The 14,850-nt window shown below is 32.7% G+C and overlaps 1 protein-coding gene across 1 annotated transcript in view; it reads right to left on the reverse strand.

Moving 5' to 3' along the window:
- Positions 1–14,850, reverse strand: part of LOC124358117 (elongation of very long chain fatty acids protein AAEL008004-like) — a 33,325-nt gene that overhangs the window by 11,599 nt on the left and 6,876 nt on the right. Inside the window, exons 2-3 of the mRNA XM_046810412.1 lie at positions 3,426–3,561; positions 1,960–2,031 (exon numbers count right to left, since the gene is read on the reverse strand). The gene's annotated coding sequence lies outside the window, so the exon portion shown is untranslated. The remainder of the gene's footprint in view (positions 1–1,959; positions 2,032–3,425; positions 3,562–14,850) is intronic.

Genomic DNA, 14,850 nt, shown 5'->3' on the forward strand with positions numbered 1-14,850 from the left:
AGTGTATTCACAAGGCCCCTATTTAGGCACGAGCTACTCTGTGCCCACGAAAAGGGCGAAAAAATTTGGGGATGGCAAAATTTTAAAATAAATATTTTATATTTATAATGCAATATTTATAAAGCATTAAAATGCCAATGATAGGTTATGATACATTATTTTGGAGTCATACCATTATAAGGTGGTCTCAATTAGAGCACCGTACCGTCAAGTATACAGGTTTGTGTATTTCAACAGATGTTAGTCTAGGGGGAATTCACCACTGCCACTGAATTACTCCGGGATCAAAAATTTCCGTTTTTCAACAATAATCACTAGTAGAGATACAACGTTAAGTTAAGCAAAAATTCAGCTTTTTTATTCTACTTGTATCATTATAGATTAAATAATCTACAAGCATCAACTGCTACTTTTTGTTTCAATGACAACGAAAACAGGAAACCCTTTTTTGGCGCTGTTCAACGAAATAATAACTTATAAGAATTGTTACTCGGAAATTTTGGTTTGATTTTCATAAAATTTCTATAAAAGACACTAAAAGTGTTTGTTTTTTGTATGTAATTCAAGAATATTTGATATTTGATATTTTTATTAACATATTACCGTCTTTGTTCTTCATCGATCCGTTCAAAAAATTCGGTATTGGTCAAGTTATGGAGTTTATGGAGATGGTAATGTAAACTGGTATTCAAATTTTCATATTTAACTTTGGTTAAATTAAACAGATTTTTAAAATTTATTGTGCTTGGTGCCTGCTCTAGATGCCGAGTGTGGCATGCTCGTCCCGTGGGTTGCAAGAAACCGCAGCAACTGATTTTCTGCCTTTCATAAGAGGGCCATCGTCCACAATGGCGTGTTAAAAAATGAATTACTTAATACAAACAGTTCTTACATATTTAAATTAATTATAATATTTAAAATTTATTTATTTGTCTGGCAGTCCTGTGCATTGAATTAAACATAAAAACAAGTAAGTTTTGATGCAGTAAATGATGGTTTTGCTTATAGGCAAGCTAAAAGAAAAAATCTTGGTAAATATGCTTAATGAATTTTTTAAATTTAAAGATAGACTGCGTAAATCGAAAGAATCACTGTTATTGGCCTTGTAATCTTATGGAAATAAATATACCTATGTATCTATGGTAGGAAGGGTTGATATAATTTCAATGTTGAGTTTAGCTCCAATTCACCTTCCTTTTATTGCAGTGTCTGGTATCTGACGCTGTCTCAGACTTGACTCCTGGAATGTGGAGTCATGTTAGTCTGAAGAGATCCAAAGAACGTTTGCGTTGAGAAAGATTAAAACGACGTAAAAGAGCTAAATTTAATTGCAGATAGACTAAACACTCACATAGGCCTAATTTAAAAAGTCCTAATTTCTGTTTCTTTAGTAAACAAGTTATTTTGAATACTTATGCCACCGTTACATTGCATTTTTATATAAAACATGAATACTTCGAACTTAGTGTTATTATCTGATCTAGACGTCTTGGTATCTCAATATTAAACAAAATAATAAGCAGCGTCTGTATTAATCAAGTGATTTTAGAGCGTTATTTGTTTGTAAAGAATTTTAAGCAGTTAAACATAATCCCTAAATAATACACTTGCCTGCAAAAGTAACAATTTTTTGTTACATTTGTACAGTAATTATTTAAAGCTTCATCCTTGTTCATTAAATATTCTTATTACATTAGGTAATCATCTAAACTTAAAACTGTCAAAATTGAAAGCAAAACATCAGTTGGGATAGGTGATGCAAATGAAGCAATACTTGTGAATAAATTTGTAAAATGACAGTGTATCACTACTACTGCCAAATAAACAGATATTTAAATTTAATAAGATAAAGTCTTTGACAAAACCCTACAATTCTAGTCAGCCTGTGTCACAAACACACATGAGGAGTTGTGGAATGGTGTGAGCACAGGATATTAAACTCAAACAAACAACACTTACGTTTCAGAGAGGAAGTGGAAGAGTTGAAAGAACAAAGGTATCCAAAAACGTTCAGGTCCTACAAGTGTTCGGCTGGAACAGCATCAGTCATTTTAATTAAAAACATTGCAAATGTAAATAGATGAACTTTAGATTGAAGATTTCATTATTCACATAAAATGTGTTACATTTTAATGGTAAGTGCAACATACATAGATGATCGCCTGTTAATTATATTCATAATAAAAAAATATAAATGATATGTTTAATTTAGCAAAATAGTTTATTAATTTATAAAAATATATCGCGTACTAGCAAAACCTAACACAATGATTATTAAATAGTGAGGGGTGAATAGTAAACAGACTCTATGTGCTTTACTCCGGCCGAACTACACTCACAGTTTTTTGGAGTCTACAAAATATGATGATAAATCAACTTGGTAAACAAGGCTGGGTCATGCTTAAGATTCCAGTTTGATTAAATATCATAATATTCATCGTTCGCTAATTTACAGATCGGTATAATTATCATAGTTCTAAAACATGATGAGGCAGATGGGCAATCAAGGCTGATTCACGCTTAGGAATCAGTCTGTGGTTCCTATTTGAGAGAATATATATTTTAGTATACGCAATACACTTGAATGGTGTTCGTTAATTTACAGATCAGTATTTTATCATTTTCAAAAATATTACGAGGCAAGTTGGGAAAACTAAAGCTAGTTCATGCTTAGGAATCAGTCAGTGGTTCCTGTTTGGTTAAATATATTAGTAGTATACATAATGTACTTTAATGGTGTTGACTAATTTACAGATCGGTATAATTATCATATTTACAAAATCCGATGAGTCAAGTAGGCAAACAAAGGCTGTGTCTTGTTCATGATTCAAACAGATTCCTGTTTGATTAAATATATTAGTAGTATACAAAATACTCTTTAATGGGGTTTACTAATTTACAGAACCGTATAATTATCATATTTACAAAATTCATGTTATATCTCCAACTTTTGATGTTGAAAATATCGCAACATTTTATGGCCTTTTTTATTTTATTTCTCATCAGTGCGACTCTATATAATACAGTTATAAATGTTCAGTTTTATAATTAACATTATAAAAAATAAAACTTCCAAATTTATCTCCTTCAACCATACCAGATATTAGAAGTATGCGAATAATCTGTCAATATGCAAATGATTTTTTTATCAAATAGTAAAAAATATGCAAATTTTTGATGATTTAACCTGGGACACCGATAAAATGTTATATATTTAAAGGAATTTATTCTAAAATTTAAAATCAATCTCAAAAATAAGTTTTGCTTCCAACGCATTACAATCTCTTTCAACTCAAAATAGTAAGCACACTGTTAATTTCTTACAGAAAAAGCATAAATGTCTAGTATTAGTATTTTCTTAGTCTTTGAATTTTATTATGGATAATAGATTACAAATTACAGATATGTGCAAGTATATAACTTACCGATATACGTTAGCCCATGTGTTGAGGTCCGTTGTCTGTGCCAGTATGGGGGGTCATGGTGCGGTCGCCATCCATAATCATCATTCTCATTTAAATTTGTAATTATCGTTCTCTACCAATGCTGCTCAGACCACACCTACACTTTCCCAATTGTCCCATAGTATAAAAGTGTGTTAATTACTTTCAATTATGATAATGACTCTCTATAAGTAAGAATAAGTAAGAAACACTACAGATTAATTTGGAAAATCAGTTTAAAGCCATTTGAACTCCAATGTCTCTGGATAAAACTAAGATTTGACTAGTAACTCCAATATTTCAATATGTTCATCGAATTGAATATCGTTACGCTTTAATTGAAATTAGAGTCTTAAATGAAATCTTCACCTTAAGTTGCAACAATTAACTATTTCTTCGCCTTTCACTACACTAAAAACCAAACAGAATGAATGAAATGAATTAAAATCTTTATTAGCCACAAAAGAATATACATGGCATAATATTCATAAATAGTGGCATTAAGAATAATAAAGTATGCATCCCGAGGTCATTAACCTGTGTGGGATGATATAAATGAATCTTAAAATTAGAAAAGAAACTGTTGGGGCTGAGAGCCAGTCACGCAAATTACTTTACAAAGGATACATATTTTAAATGTAAATGAAGCATATATCTAAGTTGCTGAAACTTAGTGACTAACTCTTTTGACACTGCTATGTAGACCCTGCTAAGATAATATATTCTATATTAATAAATGAACATATAATTGAACTAGACGGTCAAAAAATCCACTAAAGGGGTTCGTGAAAAAGGGTTAATTTTAATGTTTAAAAAATATATTTCGTTCTGTAAAAATAGTTTCGTTTCTTATTAGGCAAATAGCTATAACATGTTGGTGAGAGGTAAGTAAAGAATTTCTTCTACAGTGTAAGCACTTGAGCGTTCAGTTTATTTTTCGGACCCAAGGAAGTATTCCTACAGTAGTAGTTGCTAATACTATTGCTTAAATAATTAAAAATACATAAGTTATTGTGTACTAAGTATTTACTTACCTTCTTGTAGAAAAAATAATTTTCAGAAAGTAATTGTAGAGTGTTGAGTGATGAGTGTTGCTGTTCTCAATTCAATAAATACAATATGGCTGAAAATAATACAGCTAGAGTCAGTGTAGCCACTAAAACTACACCAACCTTGTCAAAATTAGGTCTTATGTATGAATCCAATATAAAGAAGTAGTGGAAACAATATGAGTACAAATGCACGTTGCAAAATACAGATCAGTAGGCCATGAAAGGTGAGATATTAGTCTTGAATTTGTTAAAAAAAATTATATCAAAAGTATTGGTAATTTTAAATTGCTTAAAAAAATTAAAATACTTTGATGAAAAATTGTATTATGTTTTCCTAAAACTAAAAATCTTTGACAGTTTATAGTGAAAACTTATATGCAATATAATATACAGAAAGTAATTTATTCTTTATTCACCGTGCGAGTGACGGTGACAGTTTTTCTGTTACAAGAAACGCGTTTTATAGCGTCTTGTTCGCTGTAAAATGAAACAGTTGACAAGAGAGGCGCTGTAAAGAAGTTGATGGCGCTGTAACTCGGTTAACAAACATCTGGGACGGCTCAAGGTAATTGCTCTCAGACTGCAGACACTAAACGTTTAAAGCCTCATTCGAGTCGAGGCAAACATCTCTAGAGAACCTCTTTTTTGGTTCATTATTGAAACGTATTTAGCACGGATGCTAAAGTAATTCAGTTTGCTATTTGTTATTCCACGCTGCAGAAGTTTAAAATAAACTCACTTGTAAATATAATCAACTAATATGCTTATGTAATATATGTTAGTAATACGTTGTGAAAAATAATCTAGTTTATATGTTTTTATTGTGAGGTGATAGTTAAAGATGGTTGTAGGAAGAAAATTCACTAAATCTTATAAAAATTTCACCTTTCAATGCAATATAGCACTCACATATAGTCATAACGTATATATCATCTGAGTAACATAGCATACAGTTGTCTTAGCACAATAGCAAACAGTGATATGTAAAGTTTCTTTAGGGCATTTTCAAGATCTGCAAGATTTTCAACTCACACCCTATTCACGTAGGGGATCAATAGCTTTTTGGAAAATATTAAGATTGTATTTTTAGAAAGTGCCTTTCGGGCAATACTTTTTTCAATATATAAATTTTCAATACTTTTTTTAATAGTTGAAAACATTTTATTTCTAGGAATATTCCATAGTACTAGTTGAGACCTTATGAATGACAAGTAGAGGAGTTGCAACGGTCAGCTTTGTTAGTGTGTGTACTAGTGGGAAGAATATAATACTTCACCGGTTACGTTTCTTTGAACAGAGTATAGAGAGTTACAACTGCCAGCCCTTGTTAATGTGTGTACTAGTGGGAGGAATATAATACTTCACCGGTAACGTTTCTTTGAACAGAGTATAGAGAGTTACAACTGCCAGCCCTTGTTAGTGTGTACTAGTGGGAGGAATATAATATTTCACCGGTAAAGTTTCTTTGAACAGAGTATAGAGAGTTAAAACTGCCAGCCCTTGATAGTGTGTACTAGTGGGAGGAATATAATATCTCACCGGTAACGTTTCTTTAAACAGAGTATAGAGAGTTACAACTGCCAGCCCTTGTTAGTGTGTACTAGTGGGAGGAATATAATATTTCACCGGTAAAGTTTCTTTGAACAGAGTATAGAGAATTACAACTGCCAGCTCTTGTTAGTGTGTAATAGTGGGAGGAATATAATATTTCACCGGTAACGTTTCTTTGAACAGAGTATAGAGAGTTACAACTGCCAGCCCTTGTTAGTGTGTACTAGTGGGAGGAATATAATACTTCACCGGTAACGTTTCTTTGAACAGAGTATAGAGAGTTACAACTGCCAGCCCTTTTTAGTGTGTACTAGTGGGAGGAATATAATATTTCACCGGTAACGTTTCTTTGAACAGAGTATAGAGAGTTACAACTGCCAGCCCTTGTTAATGTGTGTACTAGTGGGAGGAATATAATACTTCACCGGTAAAGTTTCTTTGAAACAGAGTATAGAGAGTTAAAACTGCCAGCCCTTGATAGTGTGTACTAGTGGGAGGAATATAATATCTCACCGGTAACGTTTCTTTAAAACAGAGTATAGAGAGTTACAACTGCCAGCCCTTGTTAGTGTGTACTAGTGGGAGGAATATAATATCTCACCGGTAACGTTTTCTTTAAACAGAGTATAGAGAGTTAAAAACTGCCAGCCCTTGATAGTGTGTACTAGTGGGAGGAATATAATATCTCACGGTAACGTTTCTTTGAACAGAGTATAGAGAGAGTTACAACTGCCAGCCCTTGTTAGTGTGTACTAGTGGGAGGAATATAATATCTCACCGGTAACGTTTCTTTAAACAGAGTATAGAGAGTTACAACTGCCAGCCCTTGTTAGTGTGTACTAGTGGGAGGAATATAATATTTCACCGGTAACGTTTCTTTGAACAGAGTATAGAGAGTTACAACTGCCAGCCCTTGTTAATGTGTGTACTAGTGGAGGAATATAATACTTCACCGGTAAAGTTTCTTTGAACAGAGTATAGAGAGTTAAAAACTGCCAGCCCTTGATAGTGTGTACTAGTGGGAGGAATATAATATCTCACCGGTAACGTTTCTTTAAACAGAGTATAGAGAGTTACAACTGCCAGCCCTTTTTTAGTGTGTACTAGTGGGAGGAATATAATATTTTCACCGGTAACGTTTCTTTGAACAGAGTATAGAGAGTTACAACTGCCACAGCCCTTGTTAATGTGTGTACTAGTGGGGAGGAATATAATACTTCACCGGTAAAAGTTTCTTTGAACAGAGTATAGAGAGTTAAAACTGCCAGCCCTTGATAGTGTGTACTAGTGGGAGGAATATAATATCTCACCGGTAACGTTTCTTTAAACAGAGTATAGAGAGTTACAACTGCCAGCCCTTGTTAGTGTGTACTAGTGGGAGGAATATAATATCTCACCGGTAACGTTTCTTTAAACAGAGTTATAGAGAGTTAAAACTGCCAGCCCTTGATAGTGTGTACTAGTGGGAGGAATATAATATCTCACGGTAACGTTTCTTTGAACAGAGTATAGAGAGTTACAACTGCCAGCCCTTGTTAGTGTGTACTAGTGGGAGGAATATAATATCTCACCGGTAACGTTTCTTTAAACAGAGTATAGAGAGTTACAACTGCCAGCCCTTGTTAGTGTGTACTAGTGGGAGGAATATAATATTTCACCGGTAAACGTTTCTTTGAACAGAGTATAGAGAGTTACAACTGCCAGCCCTTGTTAATGTGTGTACTAGTGGGAGGAATATAATACTTCACGCGGTAAAGTTTCTTTGAACAGAGTATAGAGAGTTAAAACTGCCAGCCCTTGATAGTGTGTACTAGTGGGGAGGAATATAATATCTCACCGGTAACGTTTCTTTAAACAGAGTATAGAGAGTTACAACTGCCAGCCCTTGTTAGTGTGTACTAGTGGGAGGAATATATAATATTTCACCGGTAAAGTTTCTTTTGAACAGAGTATAGAGAATTACAACTGCCAGCTCTTGTTAGTGTGTAATAGTGGGAGGGAATATAATATTTCACCGGTAACGTTTCTTTGAACAGAGTATAGAGAGTTACAACTGCCAGCCCTTGTTAGTGTGTACTAGTGGGAGGAATATAATACTTCACCGGTAACGTTTCTTTGAACAGAGTATAGAGAGTTACAACTGCCAGCCCTTTTTTAGTGTGTACTAGTGGGAGGAAATATAATATTTCACCGGTAACGTTTCTTTGAACAGAGTATAGAGAGTTACAACTGCCAGCCCTTGTTATTGTGTGTACTAGTGGGAGGAATATAATACTTCACCGGTAAAGTTTCTTAGAACAGAGTATAGAGAGTTAAAACTGCCAGCCCTTGATAGTGTGTACTAGTGGGAGGAATATAATATCTCACCGGTAACGTTTCTTTGAACAGAGTATAGAGAGTTAAAACTGCCAGCCCTTGATAGTGTGTACTAGTGGGAGGAATATAATATTTCACCGGTAACGTTTCTTTGAACAGAGTATAGAGAGTTACAACTGCCAGCCCTTGTTAGTGTGTACTAGTGGGAGGAATATAATATTTCACCGGAAACGTTTTCTTTGAACAGAGTATAGAGAGTTACAACTGCCAGCCTTTATTAGTGTGTACTAGTGGGAGGAATATAATATTTCACCGGTAACGTTTCTTCGAACAGAGTATAGAGAGTTACAACTGCCAGCCCTTGTTTAGTGTGTACTAGTGGGAGGAATATAATATTTCACCGGTAACGTTTCTTTGAACAGAGTATAGAGAGTAAAAACTGCCAGCCCTTGTTAGTGGTGTACTAGTGGGAGGAGTTAATACTTCACCGGTAACGTTTTCTTTGAAACACAGCATAGAGAGTTACAACTGCCAATATTGTTAGTGTGTGTACTAGTGGGAGGAATATAATACTTCACCGCTAAGGTTTCTTCGACCAGAGAATAATAGATTAGAGAGCTGCAACGTCCAGCTTTGTTAGAGTGTACTAGTAGGAGGAGAGTAATCCATCAGAGTTAACGTTTCTTCCACCAGAGTATAGTAGTTTAGAGAGTTGTTACGTCTAGCTTAGTGTGTACTATTTGGGGGAGTATTATCCTTCACTAGTAACGTTTCTTCGAACAGAGTATAGTGTGAAATACTATGCATAATCTGTTATATAACTGTAGAAATGGTCATTTGTTCTTTAGTAGCATTGCTAATAACTGAATTAATTACATTATATGAAATTTATCAAAATTCAATATTTGTTCTATGAAATAATTAAAATTTCAATTTAAGATTATTAAAATATGTATTAAATAATTCAAAATTTTATATTTTGTTATTGTTTGAAACGATTCACTCTCTTTTATGACTGATTAATCACTCTATTAATGATATAATAATTGTTAAATGTGTAAAAATTCAACCTATACAAAAGTACATATTATTATAAAAGTATTATTTACTGTCACAATAATTATATTATCTTAGTGTTCCACATAATCCGAAATAAAACTCTGTAGGCAGTTAAAAGGCCGGGCGGTGCGATAAGGAGTGCGAGGTGGAAATTTTAACTCGGACAATTTGATATAACCCAACCAAAAGCAGTTAACCAGTTATCTGCGCTAAACCTGCCGCAATGTGCTCTTAATTACATGAAATTAAACCTGCCTTAATCAAGATATTTCGTCTACACTCTCCGTTTGCGTCTTTATTGCAGCTGAAATTGCAGTTTTATCTCCATACTTAATTGTTCTGTATTATGTTTTAGCGTTATTATGTTCACTGGAACTGTGGAACAAAATCAAGTAATTATTACTTGCAGCCAAATAACTGAGAGCTGTAAGAATATATGAAATGGTTTTTGTTAGTCAACAGCTTCGTATAAGTCTTTATTGGGTAATATAAGTAATTCAATAGAAAACTTTATCATGAAGTGTTGTCTCGAATCTAAGAAGAACTTGAATGACTGCAGCGAATTTCTAATAATAGATTAAAACCCATCTCTGATAGTGTGTGTGTAGTAGGGAAAGGACGGATTGTATTAATAAAGAAATAATACAAGACGATGTCTCCTATGGAAATGCAAAAGGGGTGTGCATTATTAATGTATCGTTAAATTCAGGATTCTATAAAACTATCAGATTGCATATGATGGAAAACTAATAATATTCCATTTCTATTATGTTACAGTAACTAAAAAGTTAAGGAAAATATTATTTAATGTATTTTATTTGTGTTATAAAACAATGGAATTTACTGCATTTGATTATTTAATTTTAAATTTAGTTTGAATTCGGAGTAGGAGCAGCTTCTCTATAAGTAATAAAAGTAGCATTATAGCAGCATTATTTATTTTAAAACTAAATCGCGAGGTTTCCTTTAGTGGTTGTATACAGCTCAGTATGTGTACTGAGGAGTCTTCAACAATATAATAATAATCATCATTCCATATTTTACATGTGGCTAACCTAAATGAAATCACTTGGAGTATCCGTTGGAACAAAATACTGTAGCTCTCATCTTACGTGAAGTTCCCTCCCTAATGGGATTGTTTGCAAGTTTCATCCTTTACGTCCACGAATCCATCTTTTATGTTTCCTGCTCCATCTCGAACCAACATAACCAGTATAGATTTGAGGCTACTGATGTTTTGAGTGTACAGGAAACCGAAGTATATAAATTAATGTGTATTATTAAGATTATTGAGTTTTGTAAAGAAAATTCATATTAGTGATAATTTACGTTAAGATTGGTTATTGTAGTAGATATCGTCGTCAGGTCAATGTTTTCATACAATGCAAAAACATTGCTGACAGAAAACTCATATTTGAGTTTGCACTGGATAAATTTATATCCAACTCGAATAAAACCTTTCTTTTAATTTAAATTTAATTTGTATACACATCATTGGCCCTACAAGGTATGCTAGCCTTGTCGGCGAGGGCCGCGTATGAAAATCTATAAATATAATATATTATATTTATAATTATGTTACACTTAAACTAAGTTTTATAATTTGTGTAATAACTAAAGTTGATGGAGTCTTAAGGCCAGGCACTAGTTTATTTATTTAAATTTATTTTATTAAAACAGGTACAAAATTAAATGCATAGAAAAAGAGCGGTACAATCATAGTGTTAGAGAAAGAATTTATACGTATACAAACCAAATAATGAAAGCAAGCCAGTAAGATAAGTAATAACAAAATTAATAATACATTATAACAACAGCAATATATAATATAATAAATCATAAATAATAAAGCAATATATAAAAATACAACAGTAACTGAATAAAAATAACTGTAATGATTATGGTAAATAATATAATAATATATAACGGCGCAGTGGTAAATAACAATTCTTTAAAGACCGGCAAAAGGTAATGTGATTCAGCTTATCATATTGTATATTCAGCCTGTATATTATAATACAATAATATTGGTGACAACACTATAAAAAGGACGGTTACTTAATAAATATGACTTAACCCAATGAATAAGATAAATAAAGCAATAAAACGATAACATTAATAAATATCATTTGACAGATGGCCGGCCAAAGGTACTAATAAATAGATAGACCATTCAATAGTATAATAAAAACAATCGGTGATAAGTAAGACAACATCTTACAGTCACTGTACATGGAGTAACTAAGTATGGCAACAACATATTTCATGAGTTCAGACATTTCGATCGAAATTTATTATAGGTCAATTATTCAAAACAGTCGGAGAAATTATTCAACTAATTACCAATTACTGATCACTAATTACGCTTCATAAACAATTAATTATGCGAGAGATAAGAATGGCTCAGACGTCCCTGTGCGTGCAATCAATGAGAATTCAATGTCGGCCTTTTGGAACGGTTTTTTAATTGTGTTAGGTTTATACAAATTACAAAAATAAAAAGTTTCAAATTTGATTAGCTAAAGCTCTTATAGTAGTTTTATGTGTGAGGAAAGTAATGAGCAAGCTAGGGGCAGTAGTAGCGAGGTTGAATCCCTAGGTTCAGCGTCCAGGATCTGTCAGCCAGGCGAGTCTAGCGCTTTAATAAGTAGAAAAATACACATATTCACAATCCAATTGGGTGATTGATTGTATAAATAGGGACTATGTATTCAGAAAAGCATCCTCTATATTCTGTTCTCGAAATAGGAGGTAAATATTTAATGTCGTTTCTTATACTGACATTTCGTGGTCTTATTGTTTTGCAATGATCGTCACTGTAGTACTTGAGCAAAATAGAATATACATAGAAACCCTTTATTAGGATAACAGGATTTTGGACACATCTCATTGTTATAAGATACAAAACGTATAACACAACCCTTCGAGGGTTGGAATATATGCTCTTCGTCAGGCAGAGGAGAATTTTCTTTCCCTTGGAAAGTGCGATATCTATCACCTGCTGGTGCTATTTATGATTATGTTTCTCGTAATCTTGACTTGTGCTCGAGAATGTAGTGACTGTAGAATGTAGAATGACTTGTGTTCTGCAGTGACAACGCCTGTAAATAGACTCCAAGCAGCTTTTTGGTACGATTGAACTATTGTCTTTCCCTTCTTTATTTGTATCTACTCTTTGTTTTTGTATGTACTAATACCACCCTCATGTGAGAAAGAGAATATATTCCAATCCTTGAAACGTTTTTGTAACATATAACGATGACAAATGTACTATTGTAATTCTGCTATCATGCCAAAACTTCTATTACCAATAAGAAACTTTAAACAAAGGATCCCTTTGGTGTTAACTGTTCAGCGATATAGCCCATCCTGTAGAAAATATTTTAAACATCGCCGATTTACAATGATATTTACAAATGTATTAGTGGGGCTCCCCCGAACTGATTCCATATCTAATTATATAGATTTTTACACTATATGTTCAAAATTTAAAGTACACTTATTTCTTATATTGTAAAGTACTAAAAGCCATTGATTTGATCTCATATTTAAGTCCATATTGATCTTTTAGGTCAATCTTCTATCGAATATCGTACCTAAGTATTTAGTAGTGTCAACCAAAAAGATTTTACCACAGCTACAGCTTAACTCCAAGTAAGAAGTCACGATCATGATGCACGATCACTAAATCCTTGACAGTAATCATATTTTGTGGAAATATTTTCTAATGCACACCACTCGACAATGTTTAAAAATACTTCCTTATAATATAATAAGCTTACTATAAGTAAGTAGTTTTGAATATTTACTTAAATAAGTCATTAATTCAGAACCAAAACATACATCAAAGAAAAGTTAGTAATGAAAGACTAAGAAAGTTAAATACAAGGATTAAAGTTATCTCATCTCAGAGAAGTCCTCGCCTCCTTCCACTTCTATTGGCCTCAAAGCGTTCTTCCTTTGATAATGAAGTTCTTCAATTCGAGAATTGAATTCATCAAGACAAACATTCAGTAAAACCTGGATGGCTTCTTTACTGGCACATTTTTACTTTGTAATTATAAAATTAAATAGCTTATTTTTTTTATAAAAAACAACCTCTTTTCAGGTTCAATTTTTTGATTTATTTTTAATCTCGTTTCCCAATATGATTCTGTTTATTCTTTGAGCAGGTATTTTTATTGACTAAAGTAAATCTATAGATACTGAATTGCATACAAAATTGACATAAAGCTTTATACAACATCTTATGTTTTGTAGATAGTAAGACGTTGAACAAGTATGAATGCTTTAGAACCATTATTCTACACGAAACAAGGTTTCAACGCGCTAAACCTATGAATTATGAAAGTGATCTATAAAAAAGCTAGGTACTTAGCGGCTTTTCCTTATATTACCATGGAATTTGATGCTATCTGTTGATGCCAAAAATCGATCTTTCGGATATTCAGTGGATTTTAAATTTAGGAATAAATGAGAGTGGAGTTGGATTATGAATATACTATCATAGCCAACAATTACATTTTATTCCAACACTTCTCTTACAATATTTAAGAAAGTGGGAAATTAACTTAGCTACAACTGTGTGACATTTCTTTTCACACTTTATCTTCAGTAGGGTCTATTTTCGCCAAAGTGTCTCATTATTGTGCTTTGGGGCCGTTTTATTGATCAAAATTTCTAGTTTGGTTTCCCTTTATACAGTGAGAGGATGAGTGTTTTTTAGGAACCCTCACTATAGATATGGTATCTTTCAAAAGTTGAGACGAACTTTCATGTACCCTAATTACCTTTTTATTACCATAAAGTTATCTTTATAATGTAACATAACTTTTAATTTGCGTGATAACATTTTCATGTGAAGAAATAAACTGTGTACAAACATTGAAACCAATAATCATGTTTAGCTATATTCATAACATAGCATAGTATAAAATGATAAAAAACATTTGTCATTTTAACGCCTTTTGTAGTTTGCAAACTTCCATAGAGTGTTCGCATTCTGCAATATTTCACTAGAGGGATATCCGTGAAGAAAGAGCCAGGAATACATCTTGTTGGTCTTTGAAACTGGCACTGCCCATATTTCACAAAACAGTAAAAAGTATTTTCTTCCTAGTCTCCGTTATTTTATCCTGGAAAATAAATGTAGAATGATCGTGTATTCTCAAATAACAATTACCAGATACTAAAAGAATTGCATTAATTACGATTTGCATAATTACCTATTTCAAAAGCTTAAATACCACTTAGGCCTTTTGTACGTTCATTCAACGGTAAATCTTTTGGCTTTACTAAATTTGTTTTTAAAACATGGTAGTATAAATAAATTATAATTATGAGATTCTTGGCGTGATTGAAAAAAAATTAAAGTGTTTGAATAGTATTAAAACTACCAAAAACAGGACAGTTACTGTTCCTAGAATTAA

The sequence above is a fragment of the Homalodisca vitripennis genome, chromosome 3, assembly GCF_021130785.1.
Source record: "Homalodisca vitripennis isolate AUS2020 chromosome 3, UT_GWSS_2.1, whole genome shotgun sequence".
In the NCBI taxonomy this organism is placed as follows: domain Eukaryota; kingdom Metazoa; phylum Arthropoda; class Insecta; order Hemiptera; family Cicadellidae; genus Homalodisca; species Homalodisca vitripennis.